Source organism: Pempheris klunzingeri, chromosome 4 (assembly GCF_042242105.1).
Source record: "Pempheris klunzingeri isolate RE-2024b chromosome 4, fPemKlu1.hap1, whole genome shotgun sequence".
Taxonomy (NCBI): domain Eukaryota; kingdom Metazoa; phylum Chordata; class Actinopteri; order Acropomatiformes; family Pempheridae; genus Pempheris; species Pempheris klunzingeri.
In genome coordinates, this window is record NC_092015.1 from 19,320,553 (window position 1) to 19,326,682 (window position 6,130).

Sequence of the window (6,130 nt, forward strand, 5' to 3'; positions counted from 1 at the left end):
AGCTACACCCATTAGCACAGCTTAGCATAAAAATTTTAAACACGGAACAACAGCTTGCACACTTATTCCGAATGTAACATCATAAACAAAAAAAGATGAATTGTGAAAACGTCAATCTTCTATGGCGGGTCGTGTGCATGACTATTTCCTTCCTGGGAACAGCATCTTCCTAGAGTCTTGTCATCAGAGTTTGCCAGACAACCAGCGGAGACTTCGGAAAATGTCAGAAAGCAGTCATTCACAAAATTATGAGCAATACCTTTTAAATGTTGTCTAATATGCTTGAAGAAAAATAGGAAAAGCATTTCCTGATTATGAAATTCTAATCATGTGTGACCCTTAAAATGTAGATATTCAGCTGAAAACGTGAATATGAAAAAGAAGACCACTCATGCATGTGCAAACAAGCTCACACTTGCATTGTCCCTTCCTATCTACATTTTCTCCTTTAAGCACACACACACAAACACACACGCACCTTCATCACCCTCTGCATATGCCGTTTTCCGACTGCTATGCCCAGTGGGGATCTCCAGCAGACAGTTCATTTCATGTCCCAGCTCTGCACACTGCAGTTATTAGTGCCTAATTAGTAGGAATGTTGCCAGTCAAAGGAAAGTGATGATAGGCTGCCTACATGTCAGGCGCCAGTTGAATGTCTAACAGAGAGAAGACGATGAATGAACTGGAACCCGCCGACTTGATGCTGTGAGAGGGAATTTAGCGCTCTTTGCCCACTAGTGAGGTCTGGATTCAATTTGTCTTGCCTTGTCTGTGCTGCTGATCAATACCAACTGTATTACAAGTGGAGCGGAGCCAAACCAATGTGCACTGTCAGCACCTGCACAGAGATGGATCGGTCTTGGAGTATTGGCATTACTGCTGTTTATTCATATCAGGGAGAGACACACTGATAGTAATTGAATCCATCTTAAACTAGTCCATCTCATCATGTTTATCAATAGCAAATTAAGATAACTGTATTGTCATTTGATCACAAAGTCAATTCGATGATCACAGAGAGCACTCAGATGTCCCATGACATCTGAGTCTGGAGAAGGAATCAAGAAATATAAAAAAAAATGATATAAGCAAATCAGTGAGGCTCAAAACAAAATAAACTTGTCTATGGAACAATTTTTTGGGAAAAAGCCTGTTCTCTTTCTTGCCAAGAGTTGTATGAAAATATCATTAACACTCTCATATCTGTTTGTTAAATATATAGCCACAGTCAGTTAGTTTTGCATATTTTCTAGGGAGTTCGCTTACAGTATCAAGAATCGATTTCAAAAAGTCAATTTTCTTTTCTAAACAAACAAAATATAACGTTTTAATTCATTTTTAGAGGAGCTAGTAGGCAGATTTGTTCAGCTGTGGACAGAGCCAGGCATGCTGTGTCCCAGTTTCCAGTCTACCAGCTAACAGTGTCCTGTAGCTTGATAATTAAAGGACTGATATGTGGGTGGTATCCATCTTCTGATCAAAATGTCAGCAAGAAAGTGAATAAGCAAACTGCTCAAATTGTCCAACTATACTTTTAATTATCTGTGACCTTTAATAAAATCTTCCATCACGTTAAATGCTTTATCATAATTTCTTTAATTAGTTTAGTTTTTATTGTCTATTTGGTTATCTGGTTACAGCACTTTGTAACGGCACTAATTTGTACTAGTTTGTGTATTTCGTATATTATTTAAGCCATTTTGTTGTGTTATTATGATTGACAACTGCAGTTATTTATATGGCATCATGAATGATTTAATTTTGTCTGTTAAAGTTATTCACCTATTTTCAAAAGTTCTCTGTGAAGCACTTTGGTCCATTTAAATGGTCAAGGTTCATCATTGTGGTGCCATTTATTGTCAAAATGTGCCGTAATAAATACACTGACTTGACTACGATTCTATCTTCTCAGAATGCCACTTCACCCATTTCTATATCTATATCTATATATGTCTATCTTCATACATGCATCTATATATACTGTAAATAGCCACCTGCTCAATTACTATTCAAAAACTAGAACTACATGAAAATATCAAAGAGAGATTTGTGTCACAATAGAGAGCTGTAACAATGTCAATTTCTACAAAATCTAAAATTATTTGTGGAGCACTTTCATGCTAGGACCGTTTAAACGTCTTTTATATTACCAGGGCCACGTTTATGGACTTGTGAAAAGCAGCTGTTCCATTATGCTAAAGTGTTTTTATTGCCCCATGATCCTGCACACAAAACAGCAACTCTGTAAAGACAAAACGGTACAACCAGAAACAGGCAGCACAGAGAGCAGTCGATCACTAGAATGCTTACGTAATAAAAACTCAAAGCTGTGAGTCTGAAAATTTCAGGTACAATCAGACAGTACTGACACATCAGAGAGCTTCATTTGGAGGTAAACAAACGTTCTGTTTGGTTTAGTGCAGCTTTTACGCTGCTTTAGAGGACAGAGAATAGCAGACCTGAGGAAGTCTGCCAACTCAGTGTTTCTTGTAGAAGGAATGATTCTCTGTTGACGTTCGTCTCCTCAACAGACAGGGTGTAAAATCAAGATGTTCGAGTGCACGCACAAAAAAGTTAACACTGGAGGAGGTGTGCATTTACTTTACGTTGTTTCACAATGTCCTCATCTTAGGAAAGAGGGAGAAACTGCAGATTTTCCCTTTAATTGAATGTGTTTGCCGTTGAGCAGAGCACAGTCCTGCAAGAGAGATCCAGCCAACTCAGCAAACGACAGAGCGGTCATGATGAGTCAGTGCTTAATTTCTACAAAGCCAGAAGACCTTGGTTTCCTCAAACTTCCCAATGACATGATTGGACAATGGTTCTGAGGATTACGTCAAGCTATATTTTATGAGACATGAAATTGCTGAACGAAGCCTCCTGAACAAGAGCACAAAAGGCTCTGGCAGAGCATGAGGGTACATTACTGATGGCCTATCAATAGCCATTAGCTTGGAAGCCTATTAATCATTTCTCATTCATCCAACTGTCCTGGAGGAAAGAGGAAGGCAGAGAGACCAAGATGGATCCATTTGGAATGCAAGAACATGTGAAGACATTTTTAACACCTTCAACAAATGAAATACGACAAGGGGCTCTGTTTAATAGATGTTAACTGGTAGGAAAAATATAAACAGCAAATGGTTTATTGGTTTCTGCTACAGAGAAGATGCAATTAGTGAAAAGACAAACAAAAAGACATCACCATCTCTGTGGCCAGGTAGCATAAGTAAGGGCTAGTGTCTAAAAAGGCTTGAATGAAATATAGGGAAATGTATTTCAGGACTAAATTGACTATGATATACAAATATGTTAAAGAGCAGACGGCATGGCTCTATTATCACAATAGTGAAAATGGGTTTGTATGTTTTAGAACTAAAATGTATAATTCCCCTGAATTTGCACCTGAACCACAGCTGAGGTTGCCAAATGTTCTGGGAAGATAAACTGGAGCCTTATACGGTTCCTTTTTTCACCCAGTTCTTTCAGAAGGTACTCGTCCAGGTCTCAGTTATACTGAAGCTGCAGGTTTGATGGTTCAGTGTTATGAGAGCAAGGGATTGAAAACTGTAATAGAAACCAAAGGGAGACTGAAATAAAATCTCACATATACTCTGGACAAATGCCGTATGTGTTGATAACTAAGGTCAATTACAGGGTAAGAGGCTCTCGCCTTTGCAACTACTACACACTATGTTATTGTCTCATATTCTCACATCTATAAAATGCGTTACATTATCAGAGTGATAGCAGACAGCAGTGTACATGCCATGGATATTTTAGCATTTAGCATTTCATTTAGCTCTGTACTGCGCATACATTTCACACTTGAACGACACCTGACTCAGGATGGTCATAGAATAATAATGACTAAGTCCTACAGTTACAAGGGGTTGCTTGAATAGAGAATTTGAGTCAACTAGAATGTTTGCTGTGTATCATCGGTTCATCCCTCACCAGTCAAATACACCCTCACCTCTCCTGCACCTTCTGTGGCAACACCGGTGGTTCGAGGCATGGTCTTAATCAGCTAATCAACAAATTGAACAAAAATTAATCTTCAAATATTTTCATCATCGATAAATTGTTAGATTGCAAATAAGATGAATCCAAGGTCTCAATTTTTGTTCAGTAAATGTAATATGGGTGGGGGTGGGGGGTAGGTTGTTGGTAAGAGAAAGCAACACATCTCTGTGGACTACAGAGATATTGTGGGCTTTTTTTTTTTTTTTTACTTTTGCAGCCTTAAGCGATAACCATAGCAAACATTCTTAACAAGAAACAGCATTTCACCCGATGTGAATATTAGAAACACGTGAGCAATGAGTATATGTGAAGTGGTAAAATCAACTTGGTATACACAAACAAAATAAAAAATTGTGTTCACATCTAAAATACTTGTCAGCATATGAAGCTTTATTTGCCATATTTGGTTGAATGCATAAAGATAAAATGCAATATCCATTGGGAACAGTTTATTAATGAAAGAAAACCAAGCAAATGATTTTCAGATTTCAGGAAGTTTGTCAAACAAGTGCAAGTTGTATATCAAAAGCTGTTAGAATAAAAAATTAGCTTAAAATTAGACCTTAAACAAATAAGACTGCCACTGCAATATTCTAAGCTGCCATCACTTATCCAGTGAATTTATGTTGCTGTCATTGATTGATGTGTTTCAGTTAAATAGGAGGAACTGCTCAATTGCCTCCTAACAGCCCAGAGGACGTGGTAGTCAATGCACGATTTGATCATTTAAGAAAAACAGGAATAGCACCATCAGTGGAGTAAGCGGGAGGAAGAGAAATATCCCTCCTTTATTCTATAGAAAGAAAAAAATATGTGTTCATTCATCATGTACTGTGGTGCCATTGGTCATTATCATCATTTGATCATGACTGATGGCAGATGTCTCAGAGTGTTTGGAAACCCAAAGGTGATATTTCACAACAACCAAATTTGTCTGTGATAAAAATATGCCAATTATAATAAAATTCTGTTAATTTGCTTTCAAAATTACATTTTATGTCTAACACATCTTGAATGTCAAAGTCAGTTTTATTGGTTACAGTACGTTCCAGTTCTCACACAGTAGAAAAACAGGCCTTCATGCAAAGCACTCCGAGCACTCAAACACTATATGTCTGTGGATGATTTGAAATGGTTTAATTTTATCTGTCGGCTGTGGAAACATTACATTTTAGAACGTGGTGTCCAGGCAGAGAGCATGTAAGGGGATCATCCAAAACTGACAGCTGTGCCATTTGATAAAAAATGCAGCAGTGCATTTAGCTGGACTAGCATGTTGTGATGAACCGAAAGCCCCTTACAGAATCTACTGCATTCTCCACTTGCATTTTTTCACACAACGCAGCACTTCAGGAGCCCAACATGCACCAGATTTGTAGAACAAATTTCAGCTCTATCCTCACACTGTAAATTTGGATCTTCATTTATTTCTAAATTCATGACATGGAAACACAAACTGACCCTTGTCATAGCCACGCCACACCTTTTTTGCTAACTGCCATGTTCTTGTTGTCATTATTGAAACCTCTCCATGTGTGCACTTGTGTCACTGGTCTGTCATTATGTTGCTTCATACAGGATTTGTGGTCCCTATCGTGAGAGTTAACTTGCCATTTCTTCTTTACTTGCTTAGAATTTCTCTCTACCTCAATGAATTTCAGAGATGTGAACTAGTTAAACTCTTGTATCAAAAAATAATTAATTCTGCTATGCTGCCTCTTGCATAGTTGCATAGTTGTGACTGTCTCTGAAGCCATTAAGGTAGTCAGACAGATAGTTGGAGACATCATTATGAACTATATCATGGATAAATCTCAACTTGATATGTAGAACTCTCGTTTTTCAACTGGAAGCATATTAAGTTGTTGAACACATGATGAACCAAGATGTGCACAGGGAGGTAACTTTCACACAACCCTGAATAAATCGTTTCAGTCAGCCAAGAGTTTATTTTTAATGCACTGTGGTGCAAACTTGGGGGTGGCAGCATAGTCAAAGTGGCATTGAACTAATGCTCCTGCTTATGTTGCCAGTGTTGATCTACCCAACAACTCAGATAGTCTAGCCATAATTTAGTCTGTTGGAAGGTTTTAATGAGGGC